Here is a 13643-nt window from a genome sequence, read left to right on the forward strand (position 1 = left end):
ACTACCACATTTTATTCCACCTAAATTGATATATCCATGACTCACGCTCATGTATTGCGTGAAAGTTGAAAAAGCTGAAGCGCATTAAAAAGTATGAACCAATTGCTTGCTCGTCATCGGGGTTGTGCATGATAAATACTCTGTGTTAAGAAGATGGAACATGACAAGACTATATGATTTTGCAGGGATAACTTTCTTTAGCCATGATATTTTGAAAAGACATGATTGTTTTTTAGTATGCTTGAAGTATTATTGTTTTTATGTCAATATTAAACTTTGTTTTGAATCAAACGGATCTGAATATTCATGCCACATAAAGAAAGATTACATGATAAACATGTTAGGTAGCATTCCACATCAAAAATTCTTTTTTATCATTTACCAGCTCGAGGACGAGCAGGAATTAAGCTTGGGGATGCTTGATACATCTCTAATGTATCTATATTTTTTATTGTTCCATGCTATTATATTATCAATCTGGATGTTTTATATACATTATTATGCTATTTTATAATTTTTTTGGGACAAACCTATTAACCTAGTGCCAAGTGTTAGTTCTTGTTTTCCCCTTGTTTTTGCATTTACAGAAAATCAATACCAAACGGAGTCCAAGTGGAACGAAACTTTTTGACGATTTTTCTTGGACCAGAATACACCCTGGAAGCTTCGAGAGGAGGCTAGAAGGTCCACGAGATGACCACAAGCTCAGGGGGCGCGCCCTAGGGGGGGTGGCCCCCATGCTTGTGGGGCCCTCGTGGCACTTCCAACCCTAATTTTTGTAATGCCCTGTTACGCCTGGAGGATCTAGAATGGCCCCACATACCAATACTAGTCTTTCATGTGCACTTTGTCCTTAATCATGCACACTCAGGACCAACTTCCCGGTCGGTCACCCATTCTAGAATTACCCCAAGCCAAGCATGCTTAACTTTAGAGTCTTTTTCGAACGGGCTCCCGGAAAAGAAGGAATTCCTTATTGATATGCGTAGTCTATCATTCCTATTAAGCTAGGCTCTCACATACACCCCCACTCAAAGTAATCGACGTCCTCGTCGGCCCATCAGGAACGTTCCCTCTTGGCACACGTATGCGCGTCCAGTCCGGCACAAGTGCCATGTCGTGTGCCACAACGGGCCACACGCGCCAAGCGCCACATGCCCGCTCACCTGACTCGCGCATGTCCGGGTAACCGCAAGGGTCAGCTCTGATACCAATTGTAACGCCCTGTTACGCCTGGCGGGATCTGGACTGGCCCCATAGACCAACACTAGTCTTTCCTGCACACTTTGTCCTCACTCATGCGCACCAGGGACCAACTTCCCAGTCGGTCACCGATCCTCGAATTACCCCAAGCCAAGCACGCTTAACTTTGGAATTCTTTTTGAATGGGCTCCCGGAAAAGATGGAATTCCTTGTTGATATGAGTAGTCTATCATTCCTATTAAGCTAGGCTCTCAAATTTTTCTTCTATAAATACCCAAATATTCCCTGTAGACCAGAGGGCACACCAAAAATATTTTTCCGCCGCGCAAGCTTCTGTCCTCGTGAAATCCCATCTTGGGGCCTTTTCTGGTACTCCGTCAGAGGAGGATTTGGTCATGGAGGGCTTCTACATCAACCTTGCTGCCCTTCCAATGATGTGTGAGTAGTTTACCACATACCTACGTGTCCATAGTTAGTAGCTATATGGCTTCTTCTCTCTCTTTGATCTTGAATACAATGTTCTCCTTGATGTTCTTGGAGATCTATTTGATGTAATCTTCTTTTGTGGTGTGGTTGAGATCCACAGAATTGCGGGTTCATGATCAAATTATCTATGAATATTATTTGAGTCTTCTTTGAAATTTTTTATGCATGATTTATATAGTTTTGTATTTATCTCCAATCTAATGATTTGGTTTGGCCAACTAGATTGTTTTTTCTTGCAATGGGAGAGGTGCTTTGTAATGGGTTCAATCTTGTGGTGCTCAATCCCAGTGACACAAGGGGCATGACACATATTTATATTGTTTCCATTAAGGATTAAAAGATGGGGTTTATTCATATTGATTAGATCTATCCCTCTACATCATGTCATCTTGCTTAAGGCGTTACTCCATTTTTGTTAACTTAATACACTAGATGCATACAAAAAATACACTTCCGTGATGATACGTGTTTGTCACAGTAGGTCATGTTTTCTGTCATGCATGTACATCCATGACGATTTTATGACAGAATCAAGATAGTCATAACTGTGCTGTCGTAAAAGTGTTCCATGACAATACCAAAATTATCATCATGGAAGTGTCCACTTCCATGAAGATAAATGGTGCGCCATAGAAGTGCTTTCGTCAAGGGTAAACGACACGTGGCATCCACCATAATAGGTCGCCGTTAAGCTAATGGGTTCTGGTTTGGATCCGATAACCCGTTAACAGCCCCGACCAATGGGGATTTTCCACGTGTAAAATTCTCATTTGCCGGAGGATCCACGTGTCGGCTCAGTGTTGGGACCGATGTTATCCACTCATAGTACGGGAGGTGCCTATGATACGTCGGCACGTGGCAAGGCCCAACAGTGGCCCATTCCGGTGAAAAAGGCCGGCCCAGTAAAAATTAGTAGGCCGGCCCATATAAGGCCTACTTGTGTCAGGTCCATTTAAGCCCACAACCCATACGAGATGTGCCAATTCATCCAGTCAATGGCCTGTTAACGATTTGACACCATTGAAACCCATCGTCAGTTCGAGCCCGTTAACAACCCGCTATATATTTGGGCTCAATATCGGCCCGATGTGGTTTCGGCCTGTTAACGGCCCATCCAAGGGATGGGCCAATTTTCAGGATGTATGTCTTTCAGCCTTTTGGTGACCCATTTAAGTGTTGGGCCAATTTCTGGCCCGGTGTGTCTTTCAGTATATTAATGGCCATAAATGAGCTGGGCCACTTGAAGTCGGTGACCTGAGTTTTGGCCTTTTAACGGCCCATGCTCTTCATGTACAATACCAGCCCAGTTTCTCTTTCGTCCTGCTAAAGGCCCACAACACAGTTGGGCCATATACAGTATGACCTGACTTTTGGCCTCTTAGCGGCCCATGCTCTTCATGGTCCAGTACGAGCCCGCTTTCTCTTTCGGCCTACTAAAGGCCCATAGTATAGTTGGGCCATATGTAGGCCGACCTTAGTATCAGCCTGTTAACGGCCCGTGAAATCAAATGGGCCCACCCGTTGCCTGCTTTGATGTCGGCCTGTTAATGACCCGGGAGGTAACAAGGCCGAGCATTAACTGTAGGATGGTTTCAATTATAGTGACCCAATAGAGCTTTCGGCCTGGTTACGACCCATTAACTTAACGGGCCCACTAAAGTTTGAACATGTCTGTAGGCCCAATTAGATAATTTGAGCCCATTATGACGAGTAATTATGCACAGGACCAAAACCGATCAATCAAAGGCCTATGAGAATTTTGGCCCCTAAGAGCCCATTAGGGAAGCCCATTAAGGGCAGTGGGCTGCTTCCTTCATATAGGGCCCACGACTATTCGTGCTAACTAATAATTTCACTGCTTTTCACCAGTTAGCTAGAATGCGAGGTGCGCTAAGCAAAGGTACGACATAAAAGGAAAAACGTTGCACATCCAGCATATATTACAGGAAATTACATCCACTGGGCAATCAAAGATTGATGCCAGTGCAAATAAATGAACAGAACCTAACGATGTACAATGTCACAATCTGCAACCTCAGCGCGGATGACGCCCATAAGCATGTGAGCAAGTTCTTCCTTCTTTGCTACACTGTCTCTGAAAACGTTGATCAGTTGTTGTTGCGCAAGAATGTGCACCTCTGATTCCTCCATGATTTCCATCATTGCTTCAGCCAGTAATTGGTTCACAAACATACATTTTTTTCCATTGCACCCGAGACAGAGGAAACTGAACAGATTCAGATGGCGATTTTGGCAGGCTTGTATTACTGATAGTGGAGAGCGTCTCAACCACTGCATCATAACATAAATTAGGAGGGGAACCGAACAGATTAATCAAGAGTTATTGCCATATTACCTTGCCTAGATTTATCGGAAAGAAACAATGGGGTTGCCTTACTGTTTTTAGAGTTTGTCTTCTTATCTTCAGTAGCCTCCACCAAATTAACACACTAGCATTCCTATCATTGGCCAGGTAAGATAATAGGAAAGCAACATTGACACAACGAACGTTTGGGCAACCAGACCACACCATCCTACACCAAATTAACACAATATGGCACAACTATCATCAGCCAGGTAAGGTAATACGAAAGAAACATTGACACAATGAATGAATGGGCAACCAAAGCATCACTACAATTCAGTAATGTGCATGATATAAAATAGTACACTCATGCAGCTTAGTATGCAAAACTACTAGGCAGTTCTCCTTACAAAAATCAACATTGTCTCCTTTAATTATATATTTTGCTAAAACTAAATTTAGATTATATAAAGGTTGGATTCACGCCGATTAACAAAATACATGCTGATGTAAAAATATCGTGATATACAACAGGTACTTACATCAACATTGGAGCACAGAGAATTCCCGCAAGATACTTTCCTCGAAGACGATACCAGTGCAGAAAGTCTTCTATCCGTTAAGCTTATTTTCTAAAAGAGAGATGGGTAAGAAACATGTAGAAAATATGATCAGAATGCTATAAAATTTCATGATGCGAGGATACACACACGCTTCTTAGAATGGAGTTGACATATTTTTGCTGGATTGGAGCGGACTAGTTCTTTGGCCACTAGAATCTGCTTACTATCAGTAGGAGTTGGGTTTCTCTGTGCCGGAGCAGTATCTATGAAAACTGGACTTGGTTTACTATCTCCTGGTATTTGGATCTTTTGCAAAGACCTTGTTTGTAACCCTTCAAATTTTAACATAGCCGTCTTCCCCTTGCATGCCTTATATAGAAGAATGGTGCGTCAATTATAAAACATGCTACAACAGAGAGATGGAATAAGTACTAAAGAATAGAAAGGCACGTCATATTGACATGTATTCCGTCCATCCAGAAATAAGTGGATGGGTCTAGGCATATTTCAGTTCTAGATACATCCATTTTTATCCATTTCTATGACATGTAATCCAGATGGAGGGAGTATGATGTAAGAGCTAGGGATACGACATGACGACAGAGTAAAAAACACTAGGAATGTAAAACTGTATGCTAGCGGAATACATAGAGAAAAACACTAAGGCAACATATGCGTGTATGATTGGGAAACTAAGATGGCATTGCAACAGACCACTAGAACAACACTTCAATGTAAAAGAACATGGTATGGTAGACAGATGAAGTACATACTGATGAATAATAATGCATAAGATATTCAGAAGCATGATGTCCAAACTAAGGAGATGGCATTGCAATAGAGTAGAATGATAGTACTTGAATTTGAAAACATGTTATCATGAATGGAATAGGTACTGAGAAACAGGAAGGCGTGACATATTTACATGCATGATCAGCAGGCTAAGCACATGGCATTGCAACCGAGTAGATGCACTCTAGGACATTATATGCATGTTGTACCCATATCACGGGCCAAGTTAGAGCAAGGACCTTGTGGGGTGAAGAGGATCCATCATCTTTCTGCAAGTCTTCTAAAGAACTACCTTTACATGTTCGATCATATTGGGTATCATTGACATCAAGTTTGTTGGCTGTTACATTGCTCCGTGAGGTTCTTGTGGATATATCAGTGTGTGCAATTATAACTGACATGCATGGAAGACAACTAGTAGTTAGATTTATGTAATGAGTGCATGTAGGAGACGACATAAATAGTAGGACTGGGGTTAACTAGCAGTAACAGGTATCAAAAACTAAAGGGAGAACATAGATGAAAGCTATAGAATATGTATCGTTTGTACTCATGATTAACTAGATGGCATGGAAAAGTATTAAAGAACAACATAGGTAATACTAGAAGTGGTATAATACTATAATCACCAGCCTGTGGGATAGCATTGGCTGGTGGATGATAACTATGGAACAAGGTTACCTAAAGAACAAGTCTCTTAGCTGAACTATGGAACAATGATAACTCCTGAACAAGACCCGTAAGAGATCAACATGAATGTACAGTGAAATGTGATAATCTATTTTCCATGCTTAGATGAATAACAAAGCCATAAATGTTGCACACAAGTAAGATGAGGGTACAACCTATTTGGTCGCCATCCATAGGAGTGAGCATCATGTGCTGACTTGTCGATGGCCCTGCAGTTGTTGTGGCTATCCATGTCGGGCACGCACATTCAATGCAGGGAACTGTTGAGTGGGGACTATAGCTCCCTTTTGGTGTATGCTTCCCTTGTTGGAGCAGCTGCGGTGAGAAGGAAGACAGTGTGGCTGAAGATGCAGAAAACACATAATGTTAAGAACGACACATATCTCTGATCTGAAGAAATACCCTAAGGATCAACAACAAGGTATGAGAGTGGTCACACGTCTATTGACTGAAGACTAAATTGGGGTCACACAATTTTATTTTATTTTGGTACTGTCCGATCTATGCTGGATGGCTTGATGGCCGTCTTGTGGCTCCCGGCTGACACTATTCAGAATCTTCCTCGAAGAGCCAACGACCACCGGTAGAGCAGCCTGCCTCCGCCGTCCGTGGCCGCGAGAGCTCCAACCAAAACCCCGCTCCCCGCCTAGCGCACTGCAGTGGTTGCACCGTCCCCGGCCAATCCATAAAGACTCGCCATCATGCAGATCCGACGGTGGTAGTACCTTCAACCCACGCAACTCTAAGATAGCCATGTAAGTGCTACTTCTGCGGCGAACTTGTGCCCCCGCACCCTTACGTTAGACACCAGCCAACTGGCAACCTAAGAGCTCTGCTGCCTTGAGGGTTGGTGCTTCCCATTGGGAATCGATTGGCCCAGAAAAAAATTCAGACAACTGATGTCTAAATAAAGTTATTTGAGATGAGTGTACGATCTATCTCTGTGGCCTGGTGAAGTAGGCAGCTCCAGCTGCCGAGTCGGTGAGTCCGGTGCGGTTGCGGTGGCTACCGGCGGCAGGAAAGCAGAGATGTCATGACGGTCGATAGCTATGGGGAAGCAGCGTCGGGGCCCTGGATGCATCCTAAGTTGGAGCCACTCCGGCGCCGTGCATAGCGGTGGGGACGAATAGGCTCCGGTACAGTTCACGCTACCATCGTCGAGGCAGCTCCGACAACACGGAGTAAGAGGCACATGGCCCAGTGCACGACGGCAAACGGACAACGTCTCCGGCATAGGGGAGGAGGGCGGTAGTGAATTTGGTGCGGTGGGGGCACCATGGAGGAGGGCCTGAGTTTTCATGGCTGGGGAGAAGGGAGCTTTCGGGGAGAAGCTGATTTGGCGCCCACGAGGTATGAATGGGGAATTGGGAGGGGAACCATGTCTTACGGACGCATTTGTCTGAAATGTGGGGGGAGTTACAGTTCTACTCCTGCCTTTAGGCTTCTGGGCTTGGGTATGTGTACTGAGGGTCGGGGATGGTAGAGTAACTTTGCTTCTCCCAAATAGTGGGCGGGAGCGATTTCGGACGAGGAGGGCGTGTTTTGAAATAGTGGGCGCGAGCGATTTCGGGCGAGGAGGGTGTGTTTTGAAATAGTCGATGTGAGCGATTTCGGGCGAGGAGAGGGTGTTTTGCTGCCCATGGTTTATGAATTATTCGGCACATGTTATTTTGGCCGAGGAGAAGGCGCGCTTGGATGGAGTTATGAACCTACCCTCAATGTACAATATGCCAATTGATGCATGTCCCACATAGGCCGGTAATTTCGCGTCTCCCATTTATTTGCTCGGGCAAATTCCACTGAGTAGAGGGTGTTTAATGGTTTGTTCAAATTTTGGTAGAACGAGCATCCACGTCTACCTTACCAAGTCGATTCCAATCAAATTTTGAAATATTAGCTTGCGACTTCTTTTTTAGATGGAGAGATGATGCTCAGGACTAATGTGTTTTTACATGCTCGTTGCTAACGATTTACTATATGACAAATAGTTGAGCCACTCAAAAACGGGAATCAAACCCAAAATAAAATTCTCGATTCAATGAGATAGCTCGTTCACCAGGTCAAAATAGTGAACTAAATCCAAAATTGAACACCTCAATCGAGTAGCATGTTTTACAATATTATAGTACTCCATGAACATGTTGAAAGTCAAATTAATGAACTTGTTTGATACGCATATCTCCGTTCATGTGTGGATTGCACACAACATGTTCTCCAATTTAAATATTTGAATGCAAGTTTATATTGAAACATGGTTTATATCAATCCTTGAAGCATAAATGTGACCTCCCCCTCTCCCAGACTCCTGCTCTCTCTCTCTCTCGCTGACAATCTTCAATTCTATCGCACGCATCCAAACACAAACCTTGTTGGTCCCTCTCCTTCTCCCTCTCTTTGTGTGTGTGTGGGGGGGGGGGAGGTATTTCTAGTTTGCATGCACACTCCATATACAGGTCTCTCTCGCACACTATGTATGATTCTCTATTCCAAGCTAAATATCTTGGGTGCACTCATCGTACGCACACAAATTCCCTGGCTCGTTGCCCGTAACTCTCTCATACACCACTCTGTCGTCTCAAAGCTCTTCCCTCTCTCTCTCAAACTCTCCATCTCTCTGGGTCACACATACACATGCATATCTCACTCGCACTCGATAGACCCATCTAAAACTCTCTCTCCCTTGTTCTCTCTCCATCTCACATGCACACACACACAATCTCACGCCTAGCCAAGTATGATGGTCTCTCACTCAATTGTAGGCACACGCAGTCCCACCTATATGTATATGACTAGTTAATTCTTAGTCTCCATCACGAACATGTGCACAGTCTATCTCGATTTCTCTCGGGGCATCTTTGTATCGACACGCACCTCGTCCCTTGATCTCCCACCCATATAATCCCCTCAGAATCTCAAGGGATCTCTCTATCACAAACACACCCTCTCTCCCTCCCCATGCGTCCATCTTCTCCATGAGTCCCTCTCGACCTTTGTCCCTTGTTGGCCGGACCTCTATTGGACATGTGTTATAGGGGTGTATCTCTCCGTTGCAAACAATCACACACTAGCTATCTTTGTGTATCTCCTCACCTCGCTCTTCTATCTCGGAGATGCATGCGTGATATGTTTGCATAAGAAACAAACACACACTCTCTCTAATTTATCGTTTGTTGTCCCTTTCTCTTTCACACACACACACACACACACTCTTTTTGCACACTCACTCATTCTCCTTCACACGCACTTGATCTGTCTCGACTTAGGCACTCTCTTCGGTCCATATCATATAGATTTATTAAAAAGTCAAACATCACAAAGTTTGACCATGTACGTGGAGAAAAAACATTTACATCTAGAACGACAAACATATATCATTAGATTCATCATGAGATGTAGTTTCGTATGATGTATCTTTGGTATTGTATATATAAATAATATTTGCATAAACCTGGTCAAAGTTTCCAAAGTTCGACTTCTAAAAAAATTATATGCACTGCATTATCGAGCAGATGGAATATCTCTTTCCCCCTCTCAGTTGTCTGACGCACCACTCAGTCGTATCAGGGCTCCTCTATCTCTCTCAAACTTTATATCTCCCTGGTAAACACATACACATATCTCGCTCGCGCTACATAGACCCATCTAACACTCTCCGCCCTTGTTCTCTCTCTCTCTATGTGACAAGCACCCCCCTAAGTACCATAATCCCCCACTCCATCGTAGGCGCACGCACTCCCCCCTAAGTATGACTATCTCTCACTAGCCATCAGGAACACACGTATTGTCTCCTTCCATCCATACGTCTATCTCAATACCTCTCGAGGTATCTTCTATCATGCACACACCTTGTCACTCGATCTCCCACCCATGTAGTAAGAAAACAATCTCCAGGGGATCTCTCTGTCACAAACATACTCTCTCTCTCTCGACCTCTCTCCCTTGTTTGTTAGACCTCTCTTGGCCACGTTCTAGGGGTCTTTCTCTCTCGATTGCAAACAACCACACACTATCTCCTCACCTTGCTTCCGCCGTCGAAGATGCATGTGTGATATGTTTGCATAGGACACACACGTTTTTCCCTACTTTCATGTGTTGTCCATGTCTCTTTCACACATGCACACACACCTTTTTCACTCACTCTTTCTATTTCATTCACACACACACACACACACACACACACACACACACACTCTCTAGTTAGGGACTCTCTCACATCCATAAGCATATGGATGTTTTGAAAAGTCAAACCTCAAAAAAGTTTGACTAGGTATATGTGGAGAAAAACATTTACATATGGAACGATCATGAGATTCATCACAACATGTACTTACTTCATACTATCATTTATCTTTGGTATTGTAGATATAAATAATTTCTTTATAAACTTGGTCAAAGTTTCAAAAGTTTGACTTTAAAAAAAATATAGGCACTACATTATCGAATGGAGGGAGTAGCTCTTTCTCTCTCTCTCTCTCTCTACTATCTCTCACAGGCCTCCCCTCTCACTCGAACTCTTTATACCAGGGATTATACGATCACCGTGTCAGCGTATAGCTTCGTATATTGTTTAGTTGATGGGTCAACCAGTCCACATGATGCCTTGTTAGCTCGTGTTCTCTATCTTTGTGTGCTGGCCCATGTGGTAGTGGGTTAAAATAAATAAACTAGAGGCCCATCTGACATGCGGTGAAGTGAACAAAGTTGAAACCACTCGGGGTAGCACCCAGCACACTAGTAAATCGAGGGCACACTTCTTTCGCATGAAGGACGCACTAACGCACACTTCACCATTGTGCGGAGGCATGCATAGAAGGACACACTCGCGCACACCCAACACACAATACACAGATGCACACGTGTACACTGGCGTCGCCGCCGGCTGAGATGGACGGCAAGGCAGCCAACAAGGGGAGGCGGATGGAGCCCAAGCCACATCCGGCGAGCCTGGACTTCATCAGCAGCCTCCCTAACAACACGCTGCTCGTCATCATAGGCCTCCTCCCCACCAAATCTGTCGTGCGGACCACCCTTCTCTCCCGGTGTTAGCGCCCCCTCTAGCGCCGTGTCCCCTGACCTCACCCGTCAATAGCTGCCTCTGTGATGGGGATTGCAAACGCATGGCTGCAGTCTCCAAGATCCTTTCATCGCACCCTGGGCTAGCTAGATGCCTTGACATCCGCATGTTCAGTACCAACTCCAAGGTCCAAGCCAAGTTCGCCGAGTGGTTCTTATCCCCCGCCCTAGATCAGCTCTAGGAGCTCAAGTTTGAATCTGGACGATGTCGCTCTTTGCCGCCGTCCGCACTCCGCCTCACGCCAACACTGCACCACGCCAACTTTAGCTCCTGCTATTTTCCCCAGATTAATGTCGTGCCCACCCTTCTTCTCCCTCAACTCAAGCAGGTTGACCTCTTCGACATTAGCATCTCGAAGAAGGCTATGGAGCACCTGCTCCACAACTGTACTGCGCTCGAGTACCTTCGTCTTTGGCAGATCCACGGGTTGATTAGCATCCACATCGCCTTGAAGAATCTCCTTTGGATTTATGTGTCTTGCTGGCCCTGCAACAAGACATCAATTGGGAAGAGATCACTCCAGCTCTTCAATGTTATGGTGATTGAGAATGCGCCTTTCCTTGAGGGATTGCTTGTGTCTAATCTAGAAGGTCCAACAAACTCAGGGTCATTGACGCGCCGAAATTGACAGCGTTGCTGTACTCGTCTGCCAAATTCTTCGAACTCTTTTATTGGATCCATAATCGTTCAGGTACAACACTCATCTTCTTCTCCGTCTTCTTGAAATTCACATTTTTAAATTTCTTTTTGATGTATTTACGACTGTCATCTAGAAAATGATTCCCACAAGCTTGACCAAGTCTGTGCACATAGTTAAGATCTTGGAAATAAAATCTATCGGCCCTAATCTAGATCAAGTTGTTGGATTCCTTACATGCTTTCCGTGCATGGAGAAGCGACTCATTGAGGTGAAACTTATTTCCTATTAGTAAACAGTAATCACAACGTAGCTCAATTTTTTTCATAGTTTTCCAAAATTACGATGACAAGTGTAGTGTTCAAAGCTGCATCGACACACTACACAAAAAGAAATGTTTTTAGTATTTTTCTCACTTGATCACCTGCATCGTTTTTGTTGTTGTACTACTAGTAGCCTAGGCTAGTCATAGTGGCAAGTAACTTAGACTAGTAACTCTATGGTTACCCTAAGAGCAAGTACTACACCCGTCCTGGTCTACTCTTCCTATTTTGTAATATCAAAATTTAACCATAGATTTAACTGAAAAAATGTTAATGCATGTCACTAAAAGTTATATCGTTGGATTCGTATTTGAACATAATTTCAAATGCTATAATTTTTGGTGACATGCATTGGCATTTTCTTAGGTAAATCTATGGTCAAAATTTTACACTAAATATGAGGTAGTACAAAAGTGGGCTATAAGGGCCCTCCACTATGTAGGCCAAAACATGTGACAAATTCACTTGTGATGCATTTGGCATCGATGCCCCTCCATTGCTCACCTGGTGCCCCAATCTGGACCACCTACTTTGCTCCGGTGCCAAATTAACTCATGCAATGGAAAAAACACTTGCGTGGGAGAGGGAGAGGACAGAGGCAATAAAAAAACACTTGTTCAGGAGAGTGAGAGGCTGGTGTAGTTGGTTTGATTGATTTGTTTATACATGTGGGTATGTGTGCACAACGGTGCCAACTCTCTCACATCGATAGAGTGGTGCCAAAATCTTTTGATTTAACATCGATGCGTACTATGTGGTAATATTTATAAGAAATATGGCATCGGCCACATAGTGGAAGGCAACAAATGCCCAAGCTCTTCACGTGCTCCTAGGTAAATGGGAGGAAAGAGAAAGAGAGAGAGAGAGTGTGAAAAAAATATCACTAGCCAGCCAACCATATCATATGAGCGTATGATATTGGTACCTCTTGATGACACGGCAATCTTATACAGCCAGCTACTCTAATATGTTCTCTTCTTTTGCAGATTAAGACCCGTATGTGAAAAATGTGCTGCACTATAACAATATCATCGAATGCCTTGATCTCCATCTTATAGAAATTGATTTGATTGACTACCGAGGCATCACATCTGAGATTAAATTGGCCAGGTTCTTTGTTCTGGAAGCAAGTGTGATCAAGGTAATGAGGTTTGGCGTTCTCTGGCGCAACAATGAATGGCGTGCTGATCACCACAAGCGTCTAAGCCAACATGACAAAGTCTCCGCAGAAGCTGAATTTGTTTTTGAAACATCAAGTCGCCAGAGACTCAAAAATTTATTTGCCCGTTAGTGACTTGTCAGGGCGGTGGATTTTAGTTTGTACGATAATGCTGCATCCACCTAAAGTAACGCAAGTTCTTACGTAAACTTCCTAATAATTCCCTCTTCGTAGGTGTAGCATTAATCCTAACATTTACAATATGAGTTTGAAGCTTGTAATATTCCCGTGTCCTATTATTGCGTTTTCAAAATCCTGCGAATCAAAGAGGTCCTGAGTTGGTGATGATGGTGTGCCTGTCATCTTTCACCAATAGCCGTCGGATCTAGATCTGATGCGTACAAAGCAAAC

Source organism: Triticum dicoccoides, chromosome 2B (assembly GCF_002162155.2).
Source record: "Triticum dicoccoides isolate Atlit2015 ecotype Zavitan chromosome 2B, WEW_v2.0, whole genome shotgun sequence".
NCBI classification, from domain to species: domain Eukaryota; kingdom Viridiplantae; phylum Streptophyta; class Magnoliopsida; order Poales; family Poaceae; genus Triticum; species Triticum dicoccoides.